The sequence below is a fragment of the Saccoglossus kowalevskii genome, chromosome 16, assembly GCF_978046115.1.
Source record: "Saccoglossus kowalevskii chromosome 16, keSacKowa6.1, whole genome shotgun sequence".
Taxonomy (NCBI): Eukaryota; Metazoa; Hemichordata; class Enteropneusta; family Harrimaniidae; genus Saccoglossus; species Saccoglossus kowalevskii.
The window spans coordinates 31,263,922-31,283,659 of record NC_140656.1 but is presented as its reverse complement, the minus strand read 5'-3'; the positions used below and the strand labels follow the sequence as shown (position 1 = coordinate 31,283,659).

General features: G+C 33.3%; 1 protein-coding gene across 1 annotated transcript in view; it reads right to left on the bottom strand.

The window, feature by feature from the left end:
• The window catches only part of LOC102801923 (two pore channel protein 1-like), a 111,154-nt gene that overhangs the window by 19,491 nt on the left and 71,925 nt on the right, over positions 1-19,738 (bottom strand). The gene's annotated exons all lie outside the window — the stretch shown is intronic.

Here is a 19,738-nt window from a genome sequence, read left to right as displayed (position 1 = left end):
CTCTATTAGAATTATATCTCTAAAAGATGCACATACTGTATTTACTCTATTAGAATCGCATCTCTAAAAGATGCACATACTGTATTTACTCTATTAGAATCACATCTCTAAAAGATTAACATACTGTATTTACTCTATTAGAATCACATCTCTAAAAGATGCCCATACTGTATTTACTCTATTAGAACCGCATCTCTAAAAGATGCACATACTGTATTTACTCTATTAGAATCGCATCTCTAAAAGATGCACATACTGTATTTACTCTATTAGAATCACATCTCTAAAAGATTAACACACAGTATTTACTCTATTAGAATCACATCTCTAAAAGATGCACATACTGTATTTACTCTATTAGAATTGTATCTCTAAAAGATGCAAATACTGTAATTACTCTATTAGAAGTACATCTCTAAAAATTGCACATAATGTATTTATTTTATTAGAATCGCATCTCTAAAAATTGCACATACTGTATTTACTCTATTAGAATCACATCTCTAAAAATTGCACATAATGTATTTATTCTATTAGAATCGCATCTCTAAAAATTGCACATACTGTATTTACTCTATTAGAATCACATCTCTAAAAGATGCACATAGTGTATTTACTCTATTAGAATCACATCTCTAAAAGATGCACATACTGTATTTACTCTATTAGAATTATATCTCTAAAAGATGCACATACTGTATTTACTCTATTAGAATCGCATCTCTAAAAGATGCACATACTGTATTTACTCTATTAGAATCACATCTCTAAAAGATTAACATACTGTATTTACTCTATTAGAATCACATCTCTAAAAGATGCCCATACTGTATTTACTCTATTAGAACCGCATCTCTAAAAGATGCACATACTGTATTTACTCTATTAGAATCGCATCTCTAAAAGATGCACATACTGTATTTACTCTATTAGAATCACATCTCTAAAAGATTAACACACAGTATTTACTCTATTAGAATCACATCTCTAAAAGATGCACATACTGTATTTACTCTATTAGAATTGTATCTCTAAAAGATGCAAATACTGTAATTACTCTATTAGAAGTACATCTCTAAAAGATGCACCTCCTGTATTTACTCTATTAGAATAGCATCTCTAAAAATTGCACATACCGGTACTGTATTTTTTCTTTTAGAATCGCATCTCTAAAATTTGCACATACTGTATTGATTCTATTAGAGTCGCATCTCTAAAAGATGTAAAAGATGTACTGTAATTACTCTGTTTGATGCAAATTTGTTTATTTTGAGCATATACACACTTCTGTAAATTATCTAAATTACTAATATCATTGGTTCCATTGAAATATTGAATACATGACATGTTTAGGTAAGATTCACTACTCACAAGACATCTGTGCAAACTAAATGAATAACTTGCCTTGAAGGCAACAATATTGTTTTCACGATTTATTAAATTTCATGGTTGACATGCAGTCCCAAAAGGCGACAGATAATATATGCTCTGTGCATATACAACAAGTTACAATGAACTGTTCAAAAACAGTTCAATTATTAGAAAGGAAGGTAGAAACAAAAATACAGAAAATCCCAAGGTTTACAACATAAAAGTTATGTTATATAAGAATACTCCATTTTGTGAATTACAATTGGAATTCTGGTCTTCTATGAATGCTTATATATGTTTCTTAGTAAAGTAGAGTGTTACTCATGTATGTTTCTGTGAATTACAATTGGAATTCTGGTCTTCTATGAATGCTTATGTTTCTTCGTAAGGTAGAATGTTACTCATGTACATTGTATGTCTCTAAATTTAAGCACATATAGCAGTGAAAATATTTCGTGTCAAAATCTGTTTAAAATTAATCATTTTTAATAGTATTACCAAAAGTATGTGAACTTTTTTTGGTTCACTATCAATCTGTTTTTCAAAAAAAAATGATAAAAAAATACTGTTTTAGCAGCAGTTTTCATAGACCACAATGAAAACACATTACCCACTGAAATAAAAATCTGTTTTACCACATCCTTGCCATAGGAAACAGTAGTTAAATGTCCTAAAACAGACAAAACATACTATTTTCACTGTATTTTCTCCCAACTGTAAACATATTTTATTAATTCATTTTCTTCATCCTTGTAACATGATATATCAAATATGTAAAAAAAAAAAAAAAGTGACAATATTTTTACTTTTATGTCCCATTCTATCTTAACACATCTAATCTGATTAAATATAATCTAATCTAATCCCATCTAAATCTAATCCAATCTAATCTAATATAATCTCAACTTAATCTAATTCAATCTAATCTAATCTAATCTAATTCATTATCAATTCATAAAACTCTCCTTAGTTCAAAAATTTTTATTTTGCATTCAACACATACATGTTATGATAGCAGGTATTTTATAACAGTTGTAGAAAATCCTACATTTTATTACCTCTGTCTAGACAATCCTCCCTAAAACATAAAATAGTTTATTCACATTGTTGTAAGTCATGATTAACTGGTTTTCTTAAATCCAAGACATAAAACAGATTTATTGTGCCTGCACCGGCTTTTTGGGTCCCTTTATGTTGGCTTTAAGAGAAAACAGATGTAAATATGCCAAAGTTTGAGTGACTGTGGAAGGAGGTAGCAGCATTGGCGTAACTATGTAATACTTAAAACTAGTTTGAACATAAAGAAGTTTCAATATGGGGTGGGGCATACTGGCAATCATTCATAATGATGTTTTAAGTTTATTGGCATCATAAACTAACATAATCAACAATGTAAAGTATTTTATTTTGACAACAAGTCACTAATTGTCATCCCTACATGTCTACCATACAGCTAAACTACCATAGATAACAATGTACATGTCTCCTACTACAATTACAATAAATAAAAACATTTACTTTAATATTATTATATTTTATTAATAACTTTGTTTTATACTCTTTTAATCTCATTTAATTTTTTTCTCATTGCTATACCTTTATTGTATTTTATAATCAAAGTCCCATAGAGGATATGATAACAATAAAGATTATTATGGTATTATTTAATACATCTTATATTCATACTATATTCAAACACCCACATACGACAATGTACATGTCTCATACTACAATCAAACTCCCATATACAACAATGTACATGTTCCATACTACAATCAAACTCCCATACACAACAATGTACATGTTTCATACTATATTTGAACTCCCATATACAACAATGTACAGGTCTAATACTACAATTAAACTCCCATAGACGACAATATGCAGGTCTACAGTAAACTCTCACATCAACAAGGTAAATGTCTTACAGTTAAACTCCCATAGACAACAATGTAAATGACTCATACTACAACTCCCATAGATGAAAATGTACATTTCTTATACTACTACCAATAGACAACAATGTACACATCTTAGAAATACTTGATATTCAAGCATAAAATTGGCTGCCATTCCAGGCAAGATACAGGTAGGGGATGTACAGATTCATGAACAGATGCAGAAGGTACATAAATCCCCTGTTTTGAATTACATCATAACAAAAGACTTGATGTTGAAATAGCTCACATGTTTATCTTATCACTGATAAGGTATATTCAATAGTACCCAAGTAGTGGATTCATCAACTCCACTTATAGGATATGTCTGTGAATTAGTAGTGTAAGAGTTCTCCTAATGTCACAAAAGGACTAATCTGTTATAGGTCCATCTAAGGTATATCAAGTATCAAAGCAATTGGAATAGCGGTTTGCAAGAAGTCAAAAATATAATTTTTAACTCAAAATTACAAAAATTTTTGCTAATAATAGAGAATTAATGACACAGGTCTAACCAAGGTCTACACATACCAAGTATCAAATTGAGCTGGCAGTTTTCAACAAAAAAAAGATGAATTGTAATTGTTGACGGATGACAGTAGACAATCACCTACATATGAACAGCTCTGCTCTGTCATGTTTGATGACAGCAGAGCTAAAAGGTATCACAGAATTTCAGTCGTTTATTAAAATATCCTAATTCTATAGCAATGTGATATTCAAATTTTGTCTTCATCAATGCCATTAAATTAAAAAAACATTTAATAATTCAAGTGAATTTTTCACCATATTGCAGTAGTTTTGATGCCCGCTAATTACACTGTAAAAACAAACAAAAATTATATACATATTCATTTCATTGTAGTTGAAAAGTTGAAACTGTCAACAGTTGGGACTGTCAACAAATAAATTGGATGAATTTCATCTGATGTCATTGAATACCTGTGAAAAAAACTGATAACCATTATCTGTTTCATTCATCTCATGTTACTAGGTGATGCTGTTGCTAGGAGACCGTGCCTGTCTTCATCATCACACCCTGAAGTCGGCTCAAGATTGTGTTTGTAACAACAAAGTCAAATTAATTCAGGCAGATTTCAATGTGACTATGATTGATACAGACACGTATTCACAGTTTAGGGTTTGGATCAGACATACTGCGGAAACAGGTTTTGTGTTCAGTTACAGTTTAATATCTAACACAGTTGTATGTCTGCATGCAATTTAGTTTAACTCACTTATCAACATATATTTGCTTCCTAAAAGCAAACAATTTTATACATTTTCTATGATTTTGTTTTGTATCAAAGTACAATTGACGTCTCTTACAATTTTAGATGGCAATTGTTATCGGAAATTTTATTATAAAGAGACTAATTTTATTATGGATAGATGTTGTTGTTGAGAAAGGCAGTTGACATCACAGCAAGTGTCTCATACGTCAAAACAATAAAACACAAAAACACATTTAGAATAAATTGTGCCTATTGTAAGAATAAATCAAGATCTGTCTAAGAATATTTCTTGTAATCAGAAAACTGTACATGTTTACCCTTGGGCTACACTGCATGGGCCATTCAACTCAAATTAATGAGATAAATTACTTGCATACATTACTGCATTTAATACTGCATTTGACGGTAACATTTACTTCCTGGATTTCCAGGGTTTCTTTTCAATTATTGAATTCAAAAAGATGTAAATTGCATGAAACTGCATATTAAATGATTAGGTTTGATAATTCAAGGTTATTTATGCCATAAAACTGATAAACTCAAAAAGAAAACTGGGATGAAAAGAATTTGTATAATTTGATTTATACTACTGAGTAAAAAGTTGACTCAAGGAATCAAATCAACAAGCTCCCCGATGTGCTGCAAACATGCTATTAAACCACTTTACTGAGTTACTCAGACTAGGTTGTCATTCAACAAACAGAATTAACCAGTTCCGTAATATGATGCAAAATAATAATAATTTATAGGTAAAAACAATTACCAAGTAAAACATGAACTAAAAGAAATCAGGTCTATGAATTATCATAAAACACTAAATTTTAATTGAATTCAGATGAGTGGTTCTTGAGATATTGTTCGAACAGCACACAATCATGGAAATCGTAAATCATTAGCTTTGCACATGAGAATATTAAATAAATCATACTGTTTTTCAATTCTGTACTATATATTTACTGGTATGGAGAAAAGGAGGAGGTCCAATATTATACGATATAGTTTTGTGGCAATTTGGGACCACCTATTGCTATATCAGCACATGTACATGAGGATATACATTGTGTGAACCTTCTAATATTACAGTTGTCCAATAAAGATGTAACGACATCTTTTATATATTGATAAAAAATAAATGTTTATGCTGTTTTACCCTACCCCATGATTATCCATTGACTAATGTAATATTGAATCACATATATTTCAATGATTTATTTTCACAAACATCAACATGTACATGTTTTCAATCGCCTTATACCATTTTTGATTCAAAGTAATCAATGGTTGTTTTTATTACTTTCAATTCGCAGCAGGAGAGATTCTGGATGTCATTTATCAATAATTCAAGGATGGAAATGTGATGTGATTGTTTCTGGGCTGGCAAACAAAATTTTTTGTTGTTGAAACTACAACAGGTTAATGGATTACATACATTTCATAGGGAGTGGAAAACAAGTCAAAATGTGTTCATTGTGTGATCACAAATAATCCAGCCAAATTATTTATCGTTGAAGATCATGGTTTTTAATTTCTGACAGCCATCAATAAAAAGAAAAGTAGCAATTATGTTACATATGCAAATGACTTAATTAATATGCGAACATTAGTAACAAATTAGACAATAAGATGTTTGGCATGAGGTACTCAGCCATTTGTAACTTGGCTTAAATTTGGGCCAGCGAGTGTACCGGTAATGTCAAAAAACTGAAGGCCTGAGACAGATTGGCAAACATTGGCAAACAGATTGAATATATGGATGAGTACACATGACCTTATCTATTAACTTCACCCACATCCATCTAAAAAAGGAAATGTTTGTTAACATGTATTGCAAGTACATCAAACCAAATTTACATATTTACATATCAAATTACTGGTCATAGAAGATGTGTACTCTGCCATTACAGACAATTATAGTCACTTACAACTTGCATGCACTGTGAAGTACCACACAGAAACATTCACAGTACAATACAGTGCATATAGATGCATGAATGCAAATAGTACATATTGAAGTTTTTCATCTACAAGCCACATCATCCATTTCAATGTTAGAAGAAATTATTTTACATTCTATTCAACAGTCTAAGTACAAAAATGAATTGAAAAATGATAAACAAGCTTGACTTAATGTGCAGAATAAAATCACCAGTGTTAACATATGGCACAACAGAAAGAATTGGGTATTCTGTGAAATGACACAGTTTGTGGACAGGATAAAATCACCAGACGAGTGTTAACATATGGCACAACAGAAAGAATTGGGCATTCTGTGAAATGACACAGTTAATGGGCAGAATAAAATCACCAGTGTTAACATATGGCACAACAGAAAGAATTGGGCATTCTGTGAAATGAAACAGTTTGTGAACAGGATAAAATCACCAGTGTTAACATATGGTACAACAGAAAGAATTGGACATTCTGTGAAATGACACAGTTTGTGGACAGAATAAAAACACCAGTGTTAACATATGGCACAACAGAAAGAATTGTACATTCTGTGAAATGACACAGTTAATGGGCAGAATAAAATCACCAGTGTTAACATATGACACAACAGAAAGAATTGGACATTCTGTGAAATGACACAATTTGTGGACAGAATAAAAACACCAGTGTTAACATATGGCACAACAGAAAGAATTGGACATTCTGTGAAATGACACAGTTTGTGGACAGGATAAAATCACCAGTGTTAACATATGGTACAACAGAAAGAATTGGACATTCTGTGAAATGACACAGTTTGTGGACAGGATAAAATCACCAGTGTTAACATATGGCACAACAGAATGAATTGGGCATTCTGTGAAATGACACAGTTTGTGGACAGGATAAAATCACCAGTGTTAACATATGGAACAACAGAATGAATTGGGCATTCTGTGAAATGACACAGTTTGTGGACAGGATAAAATCACCAGTGTTAACATATGGCACAACGGAAAGAATTGGACATTCTGTGAAATGACACAGTTTGTGGACAGGATAAAAATCACTAGTGTTAACATATGGCACAACGGAAAGAATTGGACATTCTGTGAAATGACACAGTTTGTGGACAGGATAAAAATCACTAGTGTTAACATATGGCACAACGGAAAGAATTGGACATTCTGTGAAATGACACAGTTTGTGGACAGACTAAAATCACCAGTGTTAACATATGGCACAACAGAAAGAATTGGGCATTCTGTGAAATGACACAGTTTGTGGACAGGATAAAATCACCAGTGTTAACATATGGCACAACAGAAAGAATTGGAGATTCTGTGAAATGACACAGTTTGTGGACAGGATAAAATCACCAGTGTTAACATATGGAACAACAGAATGAATTGGGCATTCTGTGAAATGACACAGTTTGTGGACAGGATAAAAATCACTAGTGTTAACATATGGCACAACGGAAAGAATTGGACATTCTGTGAAATGACACAGTTTGTGGACAAATAAAATCACCAGTGTTAACATATGGCACAACAGAAAGAATTGGGCATTCTGTGAAATGACACAGTTTGTGGACAGGATAAAATCACCAGACGAGTGTTAACATATGGCACAACAGAAAGAATTGAACATTTTGTGAAATGAAACAGTTTGTGAACAGGATAAAATCACCAGACGAGTGTTAACATATGGCACAACAGAAAGAATTGGGCATTTTGTGAAATGACACAGTTTGTGGACAGAATAAAATCACCAGTGTTAACGTATGGCACAACAGAAAGAATTGGACATTCTGTGAAATGAAACAGTTTGTGGACAGGATAAAATCACCAGACGAGTGTTAACATATGGCACAACAGAAAGAATTGGGCATTTTGTGAAATGACACAGTTTGTGGACAGAATAAAATCACCAGTGTTAACGTATGGTACAACAGAAAGAATTGGACATTCTGTGAAATGACACAGTTTGTGGACAGAATAAAAACACCAGTGTTAACATATGGCACAACAGAAAGAATTGTACATTCTGTGAAATGACACAGTTAATGGGCAGAATAAAATCACCAGTGTTAACATATGACACAACAGAAAGAATTGGACATTCTGTGAAATGACACAATTTGTGGACAGAATAAAAACACCAGTGTTAACATATGGCACAACAGAAAGAATTGGACATTCTGTGAAATGACACAGTTTGTGGACAGGATAAAATCACCAGTGTTAACATATGGTACAACAGAAAGAATTGGACATTCTGTGAAATGACACAGTTTGTGGACAGGATAAAATCACCAGTGTTAACATATGGCACAACAGAATGAATTGGGCATTCTGTGAAATGACACAGTTTGTGGACAGGATAAAATCACCAGTGTTAACATATGGAACAACAGAATGAATTGGGCATTCTGTGAAATGACACAGTTTGTGGACAGGATAAAATCACCAGTGTTAACATATGGCACAACGGAAAGAATTGGACATTCTGTGAAATGACACAGTTTGTGGACAGGATAAAAATCACTAGTGTTAACATATGGCACAACGGAAAGAATTGGACATTCTGTGAAATGACACAGTTTGTGGACAGGATAAAAATCACTAGTGTTAACATATGGCACAACGGAAAGAATTGGACATTCTGTGAAATGACACAGTTTGTGGACAGACTAAAATCACCAGTGTTAACATATGGCACAACAGAAAGAATTGGGCATTCTGTGAAATGACACAGTTTGTGGACAGGATAAAATCACCAGTGTTAACATATGGCACAACAGAAAGAATTGGAGATTCTGTGAAATGACACAGTTTGTGGACAGGATAAAATCACCAGTGTTAACATATGGAACAACAGAATGAATTGGGCATTCTGTGAAATGACACAGTTTGTGGACAGGATAAAAATCACTAGTGTTAACATATGGCACAACGGAAAGAATTGGACATTCTGTGAAATGACACAGTTTGTGGACAAATAAAATCACCAGTGTTAACATATGGCACAACAGAAAGAATTGGGCATTCTGTGAAATGACACAGTTTGTGGACAGGATAAAATCACCAGACGAGTGTTAACATATGGCACAACAGAAAGAATTGAACATTTTGTGAAATGAAACAGTTTGTGAACAGGATAAAATCACCAGACGAGTGTTAACATATGGCACAACAGAAAGAATTGGGCATTTTGTGAAATGACACAGTTTGTGGACAGAATAAAATCACCAGTGTTAACGTATGGCACAACAGAAAGAATTGGACATTCTGTGAAATGAAACAGTTTGTGGACAGGATAAAATCACCAGACGAGTGTTAACATATGGCACAACAGAAAGAATTGGGCATTTTGTGAAATGACACAGTTTGTGGACAGAATAAAATCACCAGTGTTAACGTATGGCACAACAGAAAGAATTGGACAGTCTGTGAAATGACACAGTTTGTGGACAGGATAGAATCACCAGTGTTAACATATGGCACAACAGAATGAATTGGACATTCTGTGAAATGACACAGTTTGTGGACAGGATAAAATCACCAGACGAGTGTTAACATATGGCACAACAGAAAGAATTGGGCATTTTGTGAAATGACACAGTTTGTGGACAGAATAAAATCACCAGTGTTAACGTATGGCACAACAGAAAGAATTGGACAGTCTGTGAAATGAAACAGTTTGTGGACAGGATAAAATCACCAGTGTTAACATATGGCACAACAGAAAGAATTGGGCATTCTGTGAAATGACACAGTTTGTGGACAGGATAGAATCACCAGTGTTAACATATGGCACAACAGAATGAATTGGACATTCTGTGAAATGACACAGTTTGTGGACAGGATAAAATCACTAGTGTTAACATATGGCACAACAGAAAGAATTGGACAGTCTGAAATGACACAGTTTGTGGACAGGATAAAATCACCAGTGTTAACATATGACACAACAGAAAGAATTGGACATTCTGTGAAATGACACAGTTTGTGGACAGGATAAAATCGCCAGTGTTAACATATGGCACAACAGAAATAATTGGACATTCTGTGAAATGAAACAGTTTGTGGACAGGATAAAATCACCAGTGTTAACATATGGAACAACTGAATGAATTGGGCATTCTGTGAAATGACACAGTTTGTGGACAGGATAAAATCACCAGTGTTAACATATGACACAACAGAAAGAATTGGGCATTCTGTGAAATGACACAGTTTGTGGACAGGATAAAATCACCAGTGTTAACATATGGCACAACAGAATGAATTGGACATTCTGTGAAATGACACAGTTTGTGGACAGGATAAAATCACTAGTGTTAACATATGGCACAACAGAAAGAATTGGACAGTCTGTGAAATGACACAGTTTGTGGACAGGATAAAATCACCAGTGTTAACATATGGCACAACGGAAAGAATTGGACATTCTGTGAAATGACACAGTTTGTGGACAGGATAAAAATCACTAGTGTTAACATATGGCACAACGGAAAGAATTGGACATTCTGTGAAATGACACAGTTTGTGGACAGGATAAAAATCACTAGTGTTAACATATGGCACAACGGAAAGAATTGGACATTCTGTGAAATGACACAGTTTGTGGACAGACTAAAATCACCAGTGTTAACATATGGCACAACAGAAAGAATTGGACATTCTGTGAAATGACACAGTTTGTGGACAGGATAAAATCGCCAGTGTTAACATATGGCACAACAGAAATAATTGGACATTCTGTGAAATGAAACAGTTTGTGGACAGGATAAAATCACCAGTGTTAACATATGGAACAACTGAATGAATTGGGCATTCTGTGAAATGACACAGTTTGTGGACAGGATAAAATCACCAGTGTTAACATATGACACAACAGAAAGAATTGGGCATTCTGTGAAATGACACAGTTTGTGGACAGGATAAAATCACCAGTGTTAACATATGGCACAACAGAATGAATTGGACATTCTGTGAAATGACACAGTTTGTGGACAGGATAAAATCACTAGTGTTAACATATGGCACAACAGAAAGAATTGGACAGTCTGTGAAATGACACAGTTTGTGGACAGGATAAAATCACCAGTGTTAACATATGGCACAACGGAAAGAATTGGACATTCTGTGAAATGACACAGTTTGTGGACAGGATAAAAATCACTAGTGTTAACATATGGCACAACGGAAAGAATTGGACATTCTGTGAAATGACACAGTTTGTGGACAGGATAAAAATCACTAGTGTTAACATATGGCACAACGGAAAGAATTGGACATTCTGTGAAATGACACAGTTTGTGGACAGACTAAAATCACCAGTGTTAACATATGGCACAACAGAAAGAATTGGACATTCTGTGAAATGACACAGTTTGTGGACAGGATAAAATCACCAGTGTTAACATATGGCACAACAGAAAGAATTGGACATTCTGTGAAATGATACAGTTTGTGGACAAGGTAAAATCACCAGTGTTAACATATGGTACAACAGAAAGAATTGGACATTTTGTGAAATGACACAGTTTGTGGACAGGATAAAATCACCTGTGTTAACATATGACACAACAGAAAGAATTGGACATTCTGTGAAATGACACAGTTTGTGGACAGGATAAAATCACCAGTGTTAACATATGGCACAACAGAAATAATTGGACATACTGTGAAATGAAACAGTTTGTGGACAGGATAAAATCACCAGTGTTAACATATGGAACAACTGAAAGAATTGGGCATTCTGTGAAATGACACAGTTTGTGGACAGGATAAAATCACCAGTGTTAACATATGGCACAACAGAAAGAATTGGGCATTCTGTGAAATGACACAGTTTGTGGACAGGATAAAATCACTAGTGTTAACATATGGCACAACAGAAAGAATTGGACAGTCTGTGAAATGACACAGTTTGTGGACAGGATAAAATCACCAGTGTTAACATATGACACAACAGAAAGAATTGGACATTCTGTGAAATGACACAGTTTGTGGACAGGATAAAATCACCAGTGTTAACATATGGCACAACAGAAATAATTGGACATTCTGTGAAATGAAACAGTTTGTGGACAGGATAAAATCACCAGTGTTAACATATGACAGACACAACAGAAAGAATTGGGCATTCTGTGAAATGACACAGTTTGTGGACAGGATAAAATCACCAGTGTTAACATATGGAACAACTGAAAGAATTGGGCATTCTGTGAAATGACACAGTTTGTGGACAGGATAAAATCACCAGTGTTAACATATGGCACAACAGAAAGAATTGGGCATTCTGTGAAATGAAACAGTTTGTGGACAGGATAAAATCACCAGTGTTAACATATGGCACAACAGAATGAATTGGACATTCTGTGAAATGACACAGTTTGTGGACAGGATAAAATCACTAGTGTTAACATATGGCACAACAGAAAGAATTGGACAGTCTGTGAAATGACACAGTTTGTGGACAGGATAAAATCACCAGTGTTAACATTTGACACAACAGAAAGAATTGGACATTCTGTGAAATGACACAGTTTGTGGACAGGATAAAATCACCAGTGTTAACATATGGCACAACAGAAAAAATTGGACATTCTGTGAAATGATACAGTTTGTGGACAAGGTAAAATCACCAGTGTTAACATATGGTACAACAGAAAGAATTGGGCATTTTGTGAAATGATACAGTTTGTGGACAGGATAAAATCACCAGTGTTAACATATGACACAACAGAAAGAATTGGACATTCTGTGAAATGATACAGTTTGTGGACAGGATAAAATCACCAGTGTTAACATATGACACAACAGAAAGAATTGGACATTCTGTGAAATGACACAGTTTGTGGACAGGATAAAATCACCAGTGTTAACATATGGCACAACAGAAATAATTGGACATTCTGTGAAATGAAACAGTTTGTGGACAGGATAAAATCACCAGTGTTAACATATGGAACAACTGAAAGAATTGGGCATTCTGTGAAATGACACAGTTTGTGGACAGGATAAAATCACCAGTGTTAACATATGGCACAACAGAAAGAATTGGGCATTCTGTGAAATGAAACAGTTTGTGGACAGGATAAAATCACCAGTGTTAACATATGGAACAACTGAAAGAATTGGGCATTCTGTGAAATGACACAGTTTGTGGACAGGATAAAATCACCAGTGTTAACATATGGCACAACAGAAAGAATTGGGCATTCTGTGAAATGAAACAGTTTGTGGACAGGATAAAATCACCAGTGTTAACATATGGTACAACAGAAAGAATTGAGCATTCTGTGAAATGACACAGTTTGTGGACAGGATAAAATCACCAGTGTTAACATATGGCACAACAGAAAGAATTGGGCATTCTGTGAAATGACACAGTTTGTGGACAGGATAAAATCACCAGTGTTAACATATGACACAACAGAAAGAATTGGGCATTCTGTGAACAATGACACAGTTTGTGGACAGGATAAAATCACCAGTGTTAACATATGGAACAACAGAATGAGTTGGGCATTCTGTGAAATGACACAGTTTGTGGACAGGATAAAATCACTAGTGTTAACATATGACACAACAGAAAGAATTGGACATTATGTGAAATGACACAGTTTGTGGACAGGATAAAATCACCAGTGTTAACATATGGCACAACAGAAAGAATTGGGCATTCTGTGAAATGACACAGTTTGTGGACAGGATAAAATCACCAGTGTTAACATATGGCACAACAGAAAGAATCGGACATTCTGTGAAATGAAACAGTTTGTGGACAGGATAAAATCACCAGTGTTAACATATGGAACAACTGAAAGAATTGGACAGTCTGTGAAATGAAACAGTTTGTGGACAGGATAAAATCACCAGTGTTAACATATGACAGACACAACAGAAAGAATTGGGCATTCTGTGAAATGACACAGTTTGTGGACAGGATAAAATCACCAGTGTTAACATATGGCACAACAGAAAGAATCGGACATTCTGTGAAATGAAACAGTTTGTGGACAGGATAAAATCACCAGTGTTAACATATGGAACAACTGAAAGAATTGGGCATTCTGTGAAATGACACAGTTTGTGGACAGGATAAAATCACCAGTGTTAACATATGACAGACACAACAGAAAGAATTGGACATTCTGTGAAATGAAACAGTTTGTGGACAGGATAAAATCACCAGTGTTAACATATGGTACAACAGAAAGAATTGGGCATTCTGTGAAATGACACAGTTTGTGGACAGGATAAAATCACCAGTGTTAACATATGGCACAACAGAAAGAATTGGGCATTCTGTGAAATGACACAGTTTGTGGACAGGATAAAATCACCAGTGTTAACATATGACACAACAGAAAGAATTGGGCATTCTGTGAACAATGACACAGTTTGTGGACAGGATAAAATCACCAGTGTTAACATATGGAACAACAGAATGAGTTGGGCATTCTGTGAAATGACACAGTTTGTGGACAGGATAAAATCACTAGTGTTAACATATGACACAACAGAAAGAATTGGACATTCTGTGAAATGACACAGTTTGTGGACAGGATAAAATCACCAGTGTTAACATATGGCACAACAGAAAGAATTGGGCATTCTGTGAAATGACACAGTTTGTGGACAGGATAAAATCACCAGTGTTAACATATGGCACAACAGAAAGAATCGGACATTCTGTGAAATGAAACAGTTTGTGGACAGGATAAAATCACCAGTGTTAACATATGGAACAACTGAAAGAATTGGGCATTCTGTGAAATGAAACAGTTTGTGGACAGGATAAAATCACTAGTGTTAACATATGACAGACACAACAGAAAGAATTGGACATTCTGTGAAATGAAACAGTTTGTGGACAGGATAAAATCACCAGTGTTAACATATGGTACAACAGAAAGAATTGGGCATTCTGTGAAATGACACAGTTTGTGGACAGGATAAAATCACCAGTGTTAACATATGGCACAACAGAAAGAATTGGGCATTCTGTGAAATGACACAGTTTGTGGACAGGATAAAATCACCAGTGTTAACATATGGCACAACAGAAAGAATTGGGCATTCTGTGAAATGACACAGTTTGTGGACAGGATAAAATCACCAGTGTTAACAAATGAAACAACAGAATGAGTTGGGCATTCTGTGAAATGACACAGTTTGTGGACAGGATAAAATCACCAGTGTTAACATATGACACAACAGAAAGAATTGGACATTCTGTGAAATGACACAGTTTGTGGACAGGATAAAATCACCAGTGTTAACATATGGCACAACAGAAAGAATTGGGCATTCTGTGAAATGACACAGTTTGTGGACAGGATAAAATCACCAGTGTTAACATATGACACAACAGAAAGAATTGGGCATTCTGTGAAATGACACAGTTTGTGGACAGGATAAAATCACCAGTGTTAACATATGGAACAACAGAAAGAATTGGGCATTCTGTGAAATGACACAGTTTGTGGACAGGATAAAATCACCAGTGTTAACATATGACACAACAGAAAGAATTGGACATTCTGTGAAATGACACAGTTTGTGGACAGGATAAAATCACCAGTGTTAACATATGGCACAACAGAAAGAATTGGGCATTCTGTGAAATGACACAGTTTGTGGACAGGATAAAATCACCAGTGTTAACATATGGAACAACAGAAAGAATTGGGCATTCTGTGAAATGACACAGTTTGTGGACAGGATAAAATCACCAGTGTTAACATATGACACAACAGAAAGAATTGGGCATTCTGTGAATTGACACAGTTTGTGGACAGGATAAAATCACCAGTGTTAACATATGGCACAACAGAAAGAATTGGACATTCTGTGAAATGATACAGTTTGTGGACAGGATAAAATCACTAGTGTTAACATATGGAACAACTGAAAGAATTGGGCATTCTGTGAAATGACACAGTTTGTGGACAGGATAAAATCACCAGTGTTAACATATGACACAACAGAAAGAATTGGGCATTCTGTGAAATGACACAGTTTGTGGACAGGATAAAATCACCAGTGTTAACATATGGAACAACAGAAAGAATTGCACATTATATTAAACAAATATAGACATTAAACAGTCTATCTTTATAAACATTGAATATATCATATTAATTAATATTAGTTTTTTTGGAAGACCAGCATATATGTGTCAGACTGTAAGCTAGTTGCATTGTATTGACATACCAGCATATATGTGTCAGACTGTAAGCTAGTTGCATTGTATTGACATACCAGCATATATGTGTCAGACTGTAAGCTAGTTGCATTGTATTGACATACCAGCATATATGTGTCAGACTGTAAGCTAGTTGCATTGTATTGACATACCAGCATATATGTGTCAGATTGTAAGCTAGTTGCATTGTATTGACATACCAGCATATATGTGTCAGATTGTAAGCTAGTTGCATTGTATTGACATACCAGCATATATGTGTCAGACTGTAAGCTAGTTACATTGTATTGACATACATACCAGGTTCAGGGGCTGCAAATGCAATCTGTGCACATACATAATACATTGTACATATCATTACCAAAATATCATCTATCAATAATGCAAAATGAGAACAATGTATTCCCCATTTATATACTACCGGTATATAGTGCTATTAGTCAGATTATTAGCAATTATGTAACATTTTGAATGTATCTAAATGTGTAAGTTGAGAAATACAATAAATCAGCGTTTACAAATTAATCAGCGTTTACAAATTAATCAGCATTTACAAATTAATCAGCGTTTACAAATTAATCAGCGTTTACAAATTAATCAGCGTTTACAAATTAATCTGCGTTTACAAATTCATCTGCATTTACAAATTCATCTGCGTTTACAAATTCATCTGCGTTTACAAATTAATCTGCGTTTACAAATAATTTGCGTTTACAAATTAATCTGCATTTACAAATTAATCTGCATTTACAAATTAATCTGCATTTACAAATTAATCTGCATTTACAAATTAATCTGCATTTACAAATTAATCTGCGTTTACAAATTAATCTGCGTTTACAAATTAATCTGTGTTTACAAATTAATCTGCGTTTACAAATTAATCTGTGTTTACAAATTCATCTGCGTTTACAAATTAATCTGCATTTACAAATTAATCTGCGTTTACAAATTAATCTGCGTTTACAAATTAATCTGCATTTACAAATTAATCTGCATTTACAAATTAATCTGCGTTTACAAATAAATCTGCGTTTACAAATAAATCTGCGTTTACAAATTAATCTGCGTTTACAAATTAATCAGCGTTTACAAATTAATCTGCATTTACAAATTAATCTGCATTTACAAATTAATCTGCATTTACAAATTAATCAGCGTTTACAAATTAATCTGCATTTACAAATTAATCTGTGTTTACAAATTAATCTGTGTTTACAAATTAATCAGTGTTTACAAATTAATCTGCATTTACAAATTAATCTGTGTTTACAAATTAATCTGCATTTACAAATTAATCTGCGTTTACAAATTAATCTGCTTTTACAAATTAATCTGCATTTACAAATTCATCTGCGTTCACAAATTCATCTGCGTTTACAAATTAATCTGTGTTTACAAATTAATCAGCGTTTACAAATTAATCTGCATTTGCAAATTAATCTGCGTTTACAAATTCATCTGCGTTTACAAATTAATCAGCATTTACAAATACCATATATTGGTGTTCACAAATACAATGAGTCAGCATTCACAAAAAATGCAAAAATTGTTATTGACAAATAATATAAATTGGTTCTGACAAACAAGGTATGTTTGAAGTCATCAATAAAAGTGTCTACCAGAACCATTTGATCATTATCTTGTAAAGTATATATAGAACTAGAACCATACTAATGGTGTAACACACACAGGTGAAATCATTCACACATCTCTCTAGAAAGTGACAAAGACTAAGTAATATAAAGTATGTTGAGCTGAACTTCATATGGAAATTAATAGTTTATACAACAAATACACTATAAAGTGCGTAATGACCTTGAAACCTTTTAACATTTCACATACAAATAGTGTATTTGTGAACACAAATAATAATGTACGAATTAAGGGTGTAAAACTGTTGTACAAAATTATTTTTCTGCTATGTTACATTTTGTCTATTTTTTAAATTGATTTTTTTACTCATAATTCAAGTTCTCTAATGGCTATACCGGTAGGTCTTGATTAAAATATGTAGTTTTATTTTTTGAAAAGGGACAAAAGTCGACTTAACAACTATCAGTGTATTAGGTTACAATTAGTGATTATTCTATATTCTGTATTCACCACTGGTTGCAAATTATCTTTATTGTTTATTCATATTTGTTTTTGATTTGTTTTATATTTTTAGAATAGGCTTTTTTTAGGTTATAGTTTTTAAATTTCTTTTTGTAAGACCCTTTTTATCCTTTCCTAAAGATTTTATGCATCAAATAAATATTATTATTATTAATATTATACAGTTAAATATGAGACATGTACATACTCTTATACATGTAGTTTCAAAACATCTACAAGGAATTGTGCTCATGACTTGGATACATAGATGCATGTCATTTAGAGTTGATTTTAAAATGTAATTTGATTGAATGAATAGTAAAATGTGATTTGTGAAGCTTTCAAGAAAAAGGTATTTTGGATATAGATATAAACGAATAAAGCTTCCAAGATTCTGTTAGTTTAATGCAATGCCATTGCCATCACACTCTCCCGAGTATGAATCAGTGGTAATAAACAATTATCATATCCTATATTAATGGATTAGGTTACAATGCATTGTATATTCATGAGATTGTTTCAATTGAACAAATAAATGAATATTCATGAGATTGTTTTAATCAAACAAATATTGAGTAATGAATATTCATGGAATTGTTTCAATTGAACAAATAAATGAATATTCATGGGATTGTTTTAATCCAACAAATTTTGAGTAATGAATATTCATGAGATTGTTTCAATTGAACAAATAAATGAATATTCATGAGATTGTTTTAATCCAACAAATTTTGAGTAATGAATATTCATGAGATTGTTTCAATTGAACAAATAAATGAATATTCATGAGATTGTTTTAATTGAACAAATAAATGAATATTCATGAGATTGTTTTCATCAAACAAATATTGAGTAATGAATATTCATGGGATTGTTTCAATTGAACAAATAAATGAATATTCATGAGAATATTTCAATTGAAAAAAAACAAGTTATGAAATA